Here is a 17,440-nt window from a genome sequence, read left to right as displayed (position 1 = left end):
TCGTGTTTCATAATTGTATTATGTTCAGTGGGTCTGCATGTATTGTTGCAGCCTTTTCTATGCAGTTCAAATGTTTTCTTCTGAAATCTTACTGATATGAGCAGGATCATGTGTTCTCATTCATCTGGAACTATTATTTTAGGGCAAGTTGGGAAGACATTGAACTTGCGATGATTCTTTCGTAATTTATCAATTCCGGTAAGCACACTGACCTTGATGGCGGTTGTCTAAAATTAAGCTGCAATATAAGACTTCTGCTAACCAAACAAGACGAGTTTTATAGGCGTTTTCCTGAATAAGTAGAAAGTGCATAGAACGAACTGTAGGCAGTTTAGCGTCCCAATTTGTTCTTTGCTGCTGGTTTATATCTTCTGCAAACTCATCAAGCTTGTGATAGTGTGCTTTAGTCGCTGCTCGTATGCTGATAATAGCTATTAGGTGTATGGGGTATTTCAGATCAAGGCAACCTAGATTTGACTGCCAACTGTCATCTGGTTATTTTGTCATCAACAGAGTCTGATCGACTAGCTTTGTTTCTATCCCATTATAACACAAAGTCAATTTTCATAATTTAACATTAATTTCCTTATCAAAATTAATTATTCTGCAAATAAGTCTAATGGAAGGAACGTTTTGATTGGTATTCCTCGAGAGGGAAAGGTAAAAATCTCTCGACTCTGGTGACACCAATATATAGTGCTGTGATTTGTCCATCAAGGTTGCGGTGCCACGTAATGGTAGTATCTCCATAAGGGCGTACCTGTTCATTGGTTGCTATGGTATCCTATTAATAAAGTCTTCTTGTGAACTGCTCCTAATTATAAAGAATTTATTCAATTTTTATATATATATTTTTTAGATTCAAAATGGTCACATTTTTGGAAGCATTCATTGGGTATTTTCCGTTGTTCTTGATGTTTTTAGTATCGACGGTTGCAAAGACAATAATGAAAGGCATTTAGGAGGTGTCCGTATAAGTGGAAGTTGTAGACTTTGGTTCGTCATGTCGAGTCCACAGTGTGATTAAGGAATGTTTCCTTACGAGTACTGAAATCTCGCACTTGACTGGTGCTGGAACAGGTAGCATATATATCGACCGTCTGTTCTTAGTTGTGTAATTGGTGAGGCTCGGCCTTACGTTAAGAAGGGATCCGTAGATGGCTCGTGTGCTCTCTGCGGTCATCTAGTTATTCACCTCAACGCAGTTTGTTAAATGTGGACGATATAAAAATGCAATATCAGTAGTGGAAATTTTCCTTTGACTTTTGAAGCATGCCGTCATGGCATTGGAGTCTTGGAGTTTGATGTTTTGTTAAACCACATCCACCCAACTCCAAGAACAACAACAGCAAAAACAAAGAAACAAGAACATTTTGGGGGCTTGTATGAATAGTGCTACCAAACAAAACGCTTCAGAGAACCCATGGAAAGTGACAACCGAAGATTTTTACTTTGGATATTGATCAAAATAAATTTTAAATAAGAATTTAATGTTGTTGTTTTCTTTTTTCTTCATTATGTTATAAGTAATAACTTTCAGCTGCCGAATCAGAACAAAAAAAAAAATGCCGAACAGCATTTTGCACGTAATTTAAGTAGTTATTATTGTTATCATCGTTTTCTCTAGTATTCGAATTACATCGGCTATTTCTGCAAGACAAACAACATTTTCCTTAGGATTGATCTCGAAGTTGCAAATGTATTTAGGATTCCTGCATGGAATGTCGATCGGAACATTGCTCATTTAGTTCGTTCTGGCTGTGAAATGTCCTCAGAACTAGTTGTAGGAATTTTTTTTTATTTGATGTGTTTGGTGATTCATTTTGTGGCGGAGTACACCACAATTGTTGCGACAGGAAAGGACGAGAAATTCTGAAGACTCATTGTTAGATATGAACGAAAATCGTTCAGAATATAATTCTCTATGGCGACGAGCTTCATCTATGGTCTTTTCCTCGACTTGGTGGAAAAGGCCGAGGATGTTCCATTTGCTCGAATATATGCAAATATCTGTCAATCGGAACGTTCTCCTTTCGTTCCATCGAATCCAAAAAGAAGAAGAAAAGAAATAGGGTGTAAATTGCACAACCATTTTCAGCCAAGGGCCAGATTGCATTTTCTAAGACAATTCGAGGGCCGCAAACACTAATTTCTTTAATATAATTACTGTTCACGGGCCAGATTTCTGTGTTGTTTTAATTTGTCCCGAGGGCTGGACTAAACGCGTTCACGGACCGGATCCGGCCCGCGGGCCACGGGTTGTACACCCTTAACATAAATAGTGTCCAATTTGATCTATTTTCTCATCCGCAATTTCATAATCAACCCTATGGTAATCACAGAAATAAACGAGATGGTTCGCGAAGAAATTTCGGGCATGCAAATAATTGACATACATCCGATACATATTTTTCTACAGAAATAGCCGAAGAGGTCCGAATGGTATACAGGGTACGTATCTATTTATAGAACTCAACTTCTTGTTGCCCTTAACAGCTTAATAACTACGTAAATGTCAACCAAGTATTTCAACCAGTGGAGCCAATCTAAGGTTTGGATCTTTTTGAAGCAGGGTCATACAATTTTATTTAAATGGACATGAATTCAGAATGGAAGCTCAATATTCAAGGACATGTTTTTCTTTTAGAAATAAAAAGAGGCAGAGATTTTATCCACCAAAACAGTGTACACTAAACAGGCTGATGCAATTGAAAATAGTTGTCATCTAAGCCGTTTTTTTTAGATATTCTACTTGCCTCAAAACCACGCGTTCACTGCTATGGGAGTCTAGCTCTTTTTCCTAGCCAACTATTGGTGTTTCACTGTCAACATACTGCAAAATAACTATGGAATGTGTACATGCCTGACATCAATTTCAAGAACAACACAAGCCCGAAACACCTAGTTCACAAATATATCCATATCTTTAATTAGTAAACAATAATAGCTGAAACAGTCACACTAAGGAACAAAAAAAATTATATATAAAAAAATTCAACTAATTAACCCGATATTGTGTGCAAGCTATCATTGAAAGACTAGTAAAGTTTGGGCCTAGTGAATACGGAAATTGTCAACCCGATTTGGTCAGTAATCACAATGGTCGACATGAATTTCACATGCTAAAAATTGCTATTCTAGGACTTCGAGAGAGAGAGAGAGAGGGAGGATTTACAGTCGTGGATATCAGTAACACATAATCTGCTTCAACTAGTATTATATTGACTTCTCGGACGTCGATCATAAAATACCGAATTTGTCAGTTAATGTAATAATAAGAGAATTCATACACTGTGGTAAAACAATGAAATCTTGTTCCAGAGAAATATCAAGTGTTTATTTTATGACTGAATATTGTTACCATTTTATTTTGATGACACCTAGAGTAGCCATCGGGTGATTGGTAACCGTTACTTGATTTCAATTTAATTGGACATAATGTTTTTCTTTAAGTTTGAATGTATTACAAATATTTAATTATCAAGAATATATGATACTTCCTTAACAACGGAAGTAATCTTGCAGTTGTCACGCTGTTTAATATTTTACCCTTTTAATCGAGCATGCATGAAACATGCATTTCATGCTTTCATGAGCAGCTGGATATGAATCAGCCGACTGAAAATTTGACACTCTTGACTAAAATTTGACACTCTTGACTGTAACTTTTGTTGCAACAATTGTAAAGTTCTGTACCAAGCTTAAATTTGTAGTCATTGGTCTGGGGTGAATTATATATATATCAATGACATAACTGTATTTTAAGATCTTGGATGACTTTGCTTGCAAATTTATGTTGTGGAAATTTGCTCAATGATGGCGATGGGTTCTAGTGGGGATTGCTAAAAGAGCCAGAGAAATCGAATGAAACGGATTATAGTCGCTTGGATTATGTCAGTCTAGCAAGCGACGATGAAGCTGCTGGGTATGTTTTTCGCCAGTTAGCCGTGCAAAGTCTGAGGACAAACTTCACATGTTCCGTTTTTTTTTAAAACCGATCACTATTATTTAGGCATTATGGGATTGCGAAATACATGCAAGATTTAATTACGAAGTTGAAGGGTTTTACAACGTGCAAAACTACGCACCACTGAAAATGAAGATTTTACGACGGAAGTGCTCCAATAAGCATTGTAAATTTTACGCTTTGCAAAAAGATATGTTAATACACTTTTTTGAAAGATTTATTCTTAGTATAAACTTACTCTAGAGAGATGTATTAGATTAAATTCAGTAAGTCATGAAAATTAGCAAAGTAATGGGGCCACGTATTTGTAACTAATATGTTGGACTTAACATACATTCGTGACTTCATATTTGGTCGGCGTAGGGATAATATCTAAACATTTGATAGCAAATCGCCAGAAAGCAGAGTCGCTTATTTAACGACTATGGTGCAGAGTGCGACCATTGATTATAAAATCAGTCAGCCAGTCTAAGCAAGCGAATGATCATTATATAGGCACGTCAAAAACGTTGAACAGTGTTGTGAATCTGTGGCTATTGAGGACGAGCAAGGCATAAACAGTGCCAAGTGAGTAGAAAACCTTATAGGGTTAGAACTTCTAAAGACCGAGGTGGAATTACGAAGATGAAACTGGAACCAGAAAATGAATAACTCAGGAAGAGACCACTAAAGAGCAAGGAAGAACAGAAAAGTTAAAAGCAGATTGACAAGTCACGAAGTGCTCTAAAGAGGAATCAAAAAGAAAGGAGAAAGGTGCCATAAAACAATCAAAGGAATCGAAATTAATAAATAAGTCCTTCACAGAGAGGACATTTGTCAGCGAGTAGATGATTAAACAAATATCACTTTGGATGAATTAAGAAGAATCAGTGGTGTAAGAAAATTTTTAAGAAAAGGTCTAGATGACACCTTCCAAATCATACCTAGAGTCCGGCCTTGATCCTTTATCGGATGGTTGGACAGGCTTCTTACCTCATATTAATCTGTTTCCATTCAGTCAGACGTAGCAACAAAAAAAGAAAATAAAAGTAAAACAAGACTGGTCTTGCTGCTTATCTTCTAATAAAGTAGAAAATGCGCTCAGATCTTTAAAAAATCCAAGATTTATTGTTCCCGGTTTTATCGGGAAAGATCTTATATGGTGGAATACAACTGTGAGACAATAATGATGATAAAAGAACAGATTGATACTAATTTTTCTCTGATGCTTGTTTCAAAGGATGTTGATGATTTTATCATGGAATTTTCTTGCACACTGAATTTTCAGTATTAGTTCTTAAATCAAAACTGCATATCACTGCGTTTTAATTGTTAGGCCCTTTTGTTTGCTTGAAGCTATGGGGGTGTCTTTTTACGGGTAGGAGAATCGTATTCTTTTTGTTAATGTTTTCGACAATGAAGCATAAATGAGCGTAATTCACTTAGGAGCAGCTAAATGTTCATTTTTGCTATCTTGTCTCATTGAAATATACTTTACAGTACTAGGTTTCAACGCGAAATTAAAGCGAGATAACTAGGGTCTGCAGATAAGCTTATCTGAGCACTTGTCTCTTTGGAACGCGCATATTTCTCACAGACTAGAATTTTCTAGATTAACGTCTAATGGGGTCAATTCGCAATGGGTCCCGCCTTCAGACAGTTTCGGCTTCACTAATGACCATAATTCAAATTTCAGGTTTCATAAAATCTTGAAAGACAATCGAAAACATCTCATAAAATAAGCTTTTTGCTGATGTTACCCATATGAATTTTAAAATCGCATGGAATCTCTATGTTTATTTTTTCAAGTTTTACCTCGTTCATTGGCTTCCGTGGATTTAGTAGACATATTGAACAGGTAGCAGAACCATGTATCTCCTTTTAGATTTGTACTATTCACACGAAACCGGTATGAACTGGATTTATGTTTAAAAGGAATAGGAATATTTATTATGTATATTTAATTTGTATTATTTATTAGTTTTTATCCATGGTTGTATATTGTGTGTGATTGTAATTTGGACTTGACCTTGTCCAAAATCAAGTTCGTTAAGAAACTGACTTGTAACTTTCATTTTGGTACACAAATCATACGTAGCTAATATTTTCTCAAGGTGTGGTTTAAATATTAGGATCATTATCAATAGAAGTAAACATATTTATTTGGGTCTGGGTCATGGTTATTGGAATTCCCCATAAAATTACATAGCATTCCTGATGTTTACCACGTCCATATTATAATTCTAGGAACAAAATCTTCTAGAATGGAATTATAAAGTGCTCAATTATATTCTTAGAGACATTTGACTTGAAACTGTAGTGACTTCAAACAATAACCTCTTGGATTATATCATTATGATTCATCAAAAGATATGTTGGCACGTCTTAACACTTCAGGCCATTACTACATTAGAACATTCGCGAATACAGGCTACTACAGGACGTCAACACCTTCAGAGTTCGATTTTATTTGAAATACCACTAAAATGTATTCAGAACTTTATTCATTAGAACTGGGTATAAAACTTCTTGGAAAATTTTGGATTTAATCCGTAATACTGTAACTTCTTTTTAAATTTTCACTTTGTATTGGAGCGAATAAATTGGTTGTTGAATTTTAAAAAAGCTGATGCTTTTCGACTTTTTAATTACTTTGTTTAAGACTATTAAGTCGATATATGTTAAATCATCACTGTCACTGTCAAAAACAAATAGAACCTATGACAGTGGAATTGTTGGTAGACACTGCACGTATTCGGCAACTTACACAACCAGTTCACGAGACATATTGGTGGTGTATATTTGTATTTACCAAAAAAATTTCTTGCCAGAAATTAAATTGTGTTCCAAACGCAATTAAAAGAATAAATCCGAGTAAGATTTATTGGCAAGTTGTTTTGATGTACGACGACTACGTGCTTATTCGGCTTAAAGGGACAAAACAGTCCAATTTAGAAAAATATATTTTTTAATAACTTTTGTTAAAACACCCAACTCGTTCCTTCGTCCCGATAAAGCCTTGTATTCAATGTGTTCATTGATTCCTTCTGATCCTTATAACCTTGTATCTGTTTTGCCCAACAACACAGTTATGAATTTCCAGCGATTCAGTCAATTTTATGAAAGGTAATTAGTAAAATAGACAAAGAAGGGCAAAAATGTCATCACACAGTTGTAGACAGGAGAATCTAATTTGACTCTTCACGCAAACATGCTATTACATTTAATACAGTGTTTGAGAGAATGATTACAAACAATATATCAACTTTTGTTTGAAGGATACAATTGAAATTTAAGGCAACAATCTGAGTCTGTAGGTAAATGCGTCTGTAACATAACCATACCACAATTCAAGCATTTCCAGGAGTTAAAATGGGGACGATCAGTCACTATTTGCCTTCAGTTAATGCAACTACTCTGAATTATGACTAAGCAATAGCTCTTGTCGGTACCAATCATTTACCTATGCAATCGGCTGGAGAGATAAAGTCAGTGTATGTAAATTTTGTAGCACAGTCAGTATCATTTTCTCCAGTGACCAAAATAATCGTACCATTTTACCTAAGCCAGTGTATGATCAATGATATGGAGCTAAAACTATAGAAATAAATGCTTGCAGTGAGGACCATATCCAGATTTTTACGTGGTTTTAATTGCCTCGAATAAACGAAGAGTGTTCTTGGCACAAATTTAAATCTGGAAGGAGTAGCAATATTAAAGTATTTTTTTCTGTAGAGTTTTACACACTGTATAAAATTATACCAAGTCAATTTAATTACAGGTATCCTATATTTGGTTTAATCATAGTACTCTCCATATCATTTCTCTTTCAAGACACTTGTGATGGACTAATACCGGACGACATATCCTCACTTTAGGCAGAGTAACTTCAATGGAACAATATACATCCATTGGGTTACTTGATTATCCGATTAGGCAATGGTTGAGTTGTTATCATGATGCATTTATCTGCTATTTTATTTTCTAACAATTTTGTTTATCTTTTATTTTTCGATTCAATTAATTTTTATATATATTATTTTCATTGATAAGCAGATCTATTTGCATCGCAATTGGAAGATTTTTCCAACATGTCAATGTGGACTTTATTCCAAGTCATTTTCCTAATATTTTACTTCGTTGTTGACATCATGATGCCATATCCTTTTATTTCACATGACTTTGTGTATTGGATTCGAAAAGCATTACAAATTAATTCTGATCAACTATTATTTTAGTGGTAATTCTTTAGTGGGTCTAAGGCTTGGCGATATATTAGACATTTTGTGTAGTCATTCCATTTCAGATTTACCCATGTTATTTGCCTTTCGCGTTTTACTATCTGTACATATTTTCATCTCATTGAGTCACATCGCTATCGGTGTTCTGACACGTATTTACTCTAACACAACTCTTGTCAAGTAACTTGTACATGCATGAACGATAATATCCCTACATGACAAATAAGGAATTGGTTACCTTGTTAATATCTATATTCACTCTTCAAATTCACGTTGGCTTGAATGGGAAATCATATTTTGCTCTAACTCGACGGAACAAATTTAGCAAAGACGTTTCGTTCCAGGCCAATTTACAAGACTCTTACCTGGCCTTGAAAAGTCGAGACATTTAATATCCTAGTATCTTTGTATCAAAGGAAACTAAAGTATTTTTGGGTGTGCACATCTTTCTTTAGTCTGATAATATTTGATTGTTGGAACAAGATGCGAGTCTCTGAGAGAAGGTAGTTCTGTGAATTTGGCACCTGCTACTTTTTGAAGAGGGGCGCACTGCAGGAATGGTAAGAAATCCCTTGAATCGCCAATGCCCCTTTTCCTGGCTTGGAAAAAGAGTATGTATACTTCTTCGACTAGCCATTCCAGCTTCTTCGTCTGGTAAACTAAAACTGCAGACAAGGTTTTGAAAGTGGGTTGCCTACTGGGCTCGTCTGCCACATGGCTTAATCACAGTATCCTTATATGCAGCTCATGCATTTTTATCCGTTCCAAGCAGATCATTACCTGGTTTATATTTGTCGCAGTCCTCATCACCGATGATATTAGTACAATTCTGCTGAATCCTCCAAAAAGTTTAATTTACTTCGTGCCTGTGCGTTGGTTCACTTACAAGAATGGCAAAATGCATACTCATGTCCCTTTCAACTTGATTCCAACCAATGATCTTACTGTTTCAACCAATTATTGAATTTCGTTAGATTTTTGGTCATTTAGATTTTGGCATTTTAGCATTGGGAGAAAACGCATGCTTTGATATTTGGACAAACTTTAAATACTGAACACAAACCGACTGGTGTTATGCCATCTGACATATTTAGTAATGATTAATCCAAGAAAAACCTTGTTATGTCTTTAATCCTTTCTCTCAGTGTGTGAGTGTGTGATTTAGATTTTTGACGTACGATGTCTGCACTGTAACAGTTTAAAGTGATGTCTAGCACTGATGCATCATGATGCAGACATGTAGCATGATGCCCCACCCAGTCACATTATCCTGACACCAGGCCAACCAGTCCAAATACTAATCTCTTAATGCTGAGCGCCAAGCGAGGCAGCTGTTTTTAGTACTATTTTGAAAAGTCTTTGGTATGAATCGGCCGGAGTTCCAACCCGCGACCTCCCGTATCCGAGGCGGACTGATTAAGTTTCAAGCATTGTAGAATTAGCATTTAAACTGTCATGCTCATAGGGCAAGGAAGTTCACAGTCATGTGAATACAGGAAGTATTTTTACTATACATGATGTACGGTGTGAAGAAAAACGTAAAGTAAAATATATTCCAAATTTTGTTAAAAAATAAGTATGTAAGAGGTTTCAATGAGTGACTAGAGGGACAGGAAACACCCCTCATATAGGGAGGAAAATATTCATGGCTGGGGGTTTACATGTACGAACATTTTTTCAGCAATTTGACTCCAATTTCAACATTTATATTTTGATGCAATCTTAAAAAGGGTAAGTTAGTCATATTAAAAGTTTGTCACTGTGACCCATTTTTCAAGGTTAAGTGATTTATGCATTTTCAGCCAATTATTTGTTAACCCCTCAATAGGTCCAATATTCTCAACACAATTCAGTCACATCAAAAGTATGTCACTAACCTAATTTCGTGCTGGAGTTGCTTTTGTATTTTGTTAATTTTAACATCAATATCTTTGACCCTTTTATACCTACAAAAAGGCTGAATATACAAATATTGTTTAAGTGTGAACAATAGATCACAGTTACCTATTTTATGTATAGTTGAGTTACTAGTATTGTGGTAATAATAGTAACTCAACTATATATAAAAATAGGTAACTGTGACCTATTGTTATCACTTAAACAATATTTGAATTTTCAGCCATTTGTTACATTTCTGTATCTTTTGACCCTATCACATCTAGGCTAGTCAAACGTTTTGGACCAAAATTAAATTTGTGGCTCATCACTATGAGAAGTATATTACAATAATCTTTCGAAATCACAAATGGTGGCAGTCATAAGCTTGGACACATCGTCAGTGGGTAACAGGTTTCAATCCTGTGGAGACCAGCCTGGATCAACTGTACTGGCATGTATGTTTACAAAGATCTTAACTCCACTTGCTTCAACATAAGTGATCCATACAGTAAATACTCACTTGTAAGTACAAGTCCAACTGCAAACTGCACACACCCAGTTTTGCCATTATATAAAGTGGTGCCAGATCTGGGTCTATGTAGTTTGTTAGGAGTAATCAGTAGAACATTTAACATAAACCTGATCTGCCAGCACATTATGCAATGGTAGATCATGGTCTATGCTGAATGTGGTTGGATTTGACTTATAATTATATATGGCATATAATCAGCTACAATTGTTGGTGAGAGTCTGTAAACACTTTGTCATTATTATTATTATTATTATTAATCACTATGAACAGAATATTAATTTCCATAATGTATTATAGCTAGATGGTCTCCACTGTATGGCTTACCCACATGACCATCAAACACAAATTACTTATCTATTTTCATGTTCTCACCAAAGTCAAGACTATAAAATACTAGTAAGCTCAGCATCATGCTATCTGATAATGGTACCTTGTAATTCTGGTCCAACCACAGATTGCATAGATCCAAATACGCCGTCGCTTGATGTACTTGCAGATCACATTCTTTGCAGCTGACCTGACTTATAGGTGAGTATATATGGTGATTATAAAACAAGTAAAAACTGTGACAATCACACAACATTTTGCAAGTCACTGTAACAAGGTTATAGCAGAAAAAACGAGGTTAGTGTCTCATAAATGTGTTTACTTCAGTGATGTAACCATCCCATGTGTAGCTTTTCATTCTGCCAACAAATATGTGTAGAATTAATGTCCCATCACTGTTACTTTAGTGCTGCAGCCATCTGATGTGTGGCTTTTCATTCTGCCAATAATAATACACATAATAATTTTAATTTTCCACAGATGACATATTGCAGATATTCATTATGAAGATAAAGAAATGCTTTGTGTTAAAGTATTTTTTTCCTTTATTTTTAATCTTGGTGATATCACATGTACATTATGTAACATACATAACTATTACTATCAATGATTTACTTGCATTATGATTTGTACATTTATCACACATTTTGCAACTTGCTATCATGTAATATTTTTACCTATTCATATATAATACACTTTACATACATAAACAGCAGTTAATCAACACTAGATACAAACATTTTATGTAATATAAAAAGAAAATCACATGCTATTGTTTAACACTGATTTTTGTCACAATAGTTAATATACACACAATGAAACAAACAATAAATGAACATGTAACAGCCAACATTAAATTTCTGTTATACCACAATTAAAAACTATTAGGATTATTTTAAATCAATATAAAGACCAATTTAACAGTTAGGATATATTTTAATCCTTTGAACTTCTGTTAAATAATAAAAAATAAATGTGTTAAAGGGGACACATGCCCCCACCAACGTATAAATAAGCAAACCTTGGCATAAAATGCAAGGCAAACTTACAAGTCAGGTACCAAGGTTGGAGAAAAACATAACAATTAAACTAGACGTCTAGGTCTTCTAATATTTAAGTCTAATGCCAAATTTATTATCAGCCCTTTAAGTATCTCAAAAGTTACAGTTCAGATACTGAATTTATGTTTTAAGGTCCATCTTTTAAGTCAAACAAGAACTGTATTGGTAACTTAGACCCATACCAACTTTAATTTCAATCAGTTAAGTTCTTCAAAAGTTATAAAGCAGAAATGAAACTGGAAATGTACAGGCTGGATGGCTGCACATACAGACTTGTAGACAAACAATGGCAACATTTTTATGACCTCTCCATAGAATATTATGGAGCACCAAAAAAGCACCCCAACAAAGAAAAAAAATATATATCCATAGTATGTATTTACATCCATATGCTGTTTTTCTCCTCAAGCATCACCTAGTGGAAATATTTTTGCAAAATCAAAGGCTACAGTATTTTTCACCTTAGCTTTAATTTATGTTCTTCATCAATCCAAGTAATAATCTTATATTAAATGAATAAAGACATCAATAACATCTGTTTGTTTAAAATATATACTAAGGTCAATGCAGTTTATCTGTATCTGGCTCACCATGTTTGAATGTAACTATAAATCACATGAATATAGCATGAAGTGTCCATAAGACACTGATGACCCTGTCTTTATAATAAAACTGACAGACTAAAAAAAAATCAAAGTGAAAATTTTCTCAGAATATTGTGAAACCAGACTTGAACTTTAGTCTGACAATACAAACCCATTTGTTTGTACCCCCTACTGATTTAAAAAACTAGAACGTCTAATGCGATAAAAAGTGCACAGAACTATGTCAATTGAATCATTGATTTATAATTTCTAACCTGTGACCAGAATGGCATTAACGCTGGCATCCCCTGCATCATTTCATGCTTAACGGACTTTCCATACTAACACGGCGCCATATTGCCGAACAGTGGTATAATGGGCACTATCAACAATTTTTATACAATGGTGTTTTGAAACGGAAACATAGCTATAAGAATAAATTTCGCCTTGTTTTTATTGAAACACATACTGTTGTACATTGGTGTAATTTTGGTCATAAGTCCATACATGCAAGATGTTATATCTGGAATCATGCTATAATGGGGCAAGCTGTAATGACGCCTTATACAGTGGGGCAAGCTGTAAGGAGGCCTTATACCAAATCTGTTTCCAGTCAATGAAGCTTTTAAAATGTGATTAAGCCTGAATGATAACCTAGCTATATGGGACAGGAAAGTATGGCTGAATGACCATTAACAGTATGTGCCCTAACCTTTATAGAAAATGACCGAGGAATCATTTTTAAATGGTTGCAATGTGCATGTCTGTGTATATTAAATTTCATTCTGAAAATAGTACTGCAAAGAAGAAATCAAAGAACGAAATGTAGTTAATAATTACTAGCTTACTTAACAGTGGACAGAAAAGATTTTATTCATGTACAATATTTTTAAATTACTTGAACAAAACAAGTAAAGACTAGAAAATCTGTTGCAGGGGTAGGGTGTGGGTGGGGCACCAACAATTATTATGCTCAACAAGCCTAGAGAAGAAAAATCAGCTATTTGGCTAGCAAACTTTTATATAACCTGTCCAATTTTAGTTTAGAAATGAAGAACATAAATTTTTAGATGGCTTTTCATGGATCTTCAATTCCAGGCTTGTTGGTCAAAATTGGAACTGCCACCCCTTGTTGAAAGGGATTTGTCATTGATGCTGAAAAGCAGGGATTACTTTTTTTAATGGAATGGGAGACAATAACTAGGTAGTGAATTATTACTATAAAAATGACATATGAAAGTCTAATGTCCTTCACGCTGAAATCAAAGAACAAAAGAAAGAAGAAAGATACAGAAAAAAGGTGATTAACAGGTGTACAAAATAAAGACAGCTGCAGTATATTCTAACATCTGATTAATTTTACAGTAAACATAATACAGAACTATAACAAGTAAACAAAATTAAAACTGCTATTTGATACATTTCAGAGATATGTAAATATAACATTGTGCATTGTTCACACTGCCAATAAATGTAACATCACCTACACATTTTGTCAGAATTAACATAAATAATGAAAATGTACAAAAGTATTTACAGAGTAGCAAATGTTGCTTGTCTAAATATATAAAAAATCTTGAAAGGCAATCTTCCAAGAAACCAAAAATAAAAATGAGGTGTGAACTGGCAGTAGAATGTAAAGAAAGGGAGATGCCAACCCCGAGCATGCTCATCAGGAACCCTCAAGTCAATTTTGCAAATTATGTCTTCCTATATACCCACACATCCCTGTACACAGTCAGTAACAATCAAGGTCTAATGATAATAAATGCCAAATCCATTTCTCTAATTCCAGAACCCTGAATTCCTTAAACAAATTTTGGTCAAAACAATAACCAGAAATATTAGTTCACACCAATTATCTCTTTCTTTTCTCTTCAGCTTTGCTGCAATTTTCCACCTAATTAGTCCACGTGACTGGTTTCTATGCACACTTTGTAGTTCACACTGAGAAAGTATATTTTATGAACAAGAATTCATATACAGCAAAAGATACAGCAAAGCTGTGGCAAGGTTCTCAAAATTTCATCATAATTTCACCAACATACAGAAGTACTACAAATCTTAAGTGCCGAAATAATCAATAATTTAATCATTTGGAAATATGTATTGTATTTTTGAAGAAAAAATATATTTTGATGGCTTCTTATTAAACTGTTATTAGGTCCTGAGAAAGCTGATAATCAAGCCATTAAGTCTTCTTTGGGCTTGCCTTCAATGCATCCAATTTACTACCACTGCTAAATCCAGGATAAACAATGGCCAATAGATATTTGCTTAGTCATCTGACATACACAATAAAAACACCAAACAATGTGGTAATAAAAACAAGTTCATCACCCAAATTTATATTTCAATTAATTTACCACATATTTAAGGGACAGAAATTGACTACAAGTGCCTGCTCTATCAACCATCATACATACAAACATCCATGCTAATAATAATATTATTGAAACAAGCTTAACAAACCAAAACTGTCAGAAGCAGTTTTAGTCATTGCCACATGTAATTTTCCTTCACTCCCAATGTCTACCTCATCCTCCTTCAGTAAACTCCATAAATGTAAACATAATCTCAAGTCTTTCAATTAAGTTTCAAGTCATCATATTGCTATACTAATATGCTTAAAATCCAATTAATTTCTTTTGATTTTCTAGTCAGAAATGCAGATAACAGCTTCAAATCACTCAGATATACACAGGCTACTTGTCACTTGGAGCAGAACCATTTAAGTTGTAGGGGTGTATGGCTTTAATGTTATAATCAGCTGTGGTGAAACAATTATCATTATTAAGTTTCAATGAAACTAGGGTTTATTTTTCTTTCATTCCCGTCTTTTAGAGAATGACTAAACTGGGTTGTTTGGAGATCAGTCATTACCCATGAAGGTGAATGGTTTACTCCCATGCTTGGTTGAGGCAGCTCTACACTCATTGAATTGTTCATCTCCATTAAGTGACACAGTCAACTTGAACCAAATTCATGAATTCCACACCAAAATTCAGTATATCTGGACATCAGCCTACATGAATGTTTTGGAAAACAGTATTTTACATATTAGTGTGAATGTATTAGGAAAACATCAAATATCCGGAGTTGAATGGAATCTAGCCAATTCTAAAAAATAGACTTCTTTACACATTCTGATTGGAATTACCATTATGTATACATTGTGATTGGCTGGTGAGTACATAATCTTTATTAACACTATTCTTTTGCTTTTTCTTATAAATGTATATGCACCAATGCATGCTTCTCTACACCCCACCCCCATTATAAAATGTTATAAACATGCAACTACTGCTGTATGTCCTATGCAATTTGTATAAATTTAAGTTGGTAAATGTATCAATGAAGTCAGCAGTTTTGCACACACACACACACAAAAAAAAAACCTTGTCCTGTATTGATAAGGGGATAAGCATGCAATATTTTCTTCAGTTAATCAACTTCTTTGGGTATTGCATGACATGTTACATATGACAGTAGCACTTTGTGTATCCTAACCATAATGTTATAGTAGTGATGTTAACTATAATGTTATCACTTCTAAAAGTAACCCTAACAATAATAATATAGGAGTGACCCTAACCATAATGTTATCATAGTGATCCTAACTATAATGTTATAGTGGTGACCCTAACAATAATATAACAGTAGTGACCCTAACAATAATATAACAGTAGTGACCCTAATTATAATGTTATAGTGGTGACCCTAACAATAATATAACAGTAGTGACCCTAACAATAATATAACAGTAGTGACCCTAACAATAATATAACAGTAGTGACCCTAACAATAATATAACAGTAGTGACCCTAATTATAATGTTATAGTGGTGACCCTAACAATAATATAACAGTAGTGACCCTAACAATAATATAACAGTAGTGACCCTAACCATAATGTTATACTGGTGACCCTAACAATAATATAACAGTAGTGACCCTAACCATAATGTTATAGTGGTGACCCTAACAATAATATAACAGTAGTGACCCAAACAATAATATAACAGTAGTGACCCTAACAATAATATAACAGTAGTGACCCTAACCATAATGTTATCGTAGTGATCCTAACTATAATGTTATAGTGGTGACCCTAAAAATAATATAACAGTAGTGACCCTAACAATAATATAACAGTAGTGACCCTAACCATAATGTTATCGTAGTGATACTAACTATAATGTTATAGTGGTGACCCTAAAAATAATATAACAGTAGTGACCCTAACAATAATATAACAGTAGTGACCCTAACCATAATGTTATCATAGTGATCCTAACTATAATGTTATAGTGGTGACCCTAACAATAATATAACAGTAGTGACCCTAACAATAATATAACAGTAGTGACCCAAACAATAATATAACAGTAGTGACCCTAACCATAATGTTATATTGGTGACCCTAACAATAATATAACAGTAGTGACCCTAACAATAATATAACAGTAGTGACCCTAACCATAATGTTATATTGGTGACCCTAACAATAATATAACAGTAGTGACCCTAACCATAATGTTATAGTGGTGACCCTAACAATAATATAACAGTAGTGACCCAAACAATAATATAACAGTAGTGACCCTAACAATAATATAACAGTAGTGACCCTAACAATAATATAACAGTAGTGACCCTAACCATAATGTTATAGTAGTGACCCTAACCACAATGTCATAGTAGAGTTTCACAGTAGCTACTAAAGTACTTTTGTCAAAATCTGTGTCAGCATAAAAAACTCCTACTAAAAGTTGTATATTATACAATTTAGATTTTCTGGAATTTTTGTCAATGTAATTCAAAATGCGGAATTTTTGCTAAACATTAGTCAAAATCCTGTAAAATCCATGA

Source organism: Sinohyriopsis cumingii, chromosome 18, assembly GCF_028554795.1.
Source record: "Sinohyriopsis cumingii isolate HCF-2022 chromosome 18, ASM2855479v2, whole genome shotgun sequence".
NCBI lineage: Eukaryota > Metazoa > Mollusca > Bivalvia > Unionida > Unionidae > Sinohyriopsis > Sinohyriopsis cumingii.
Note: the sequence above shows the minus strand (reverse complement) of the source record.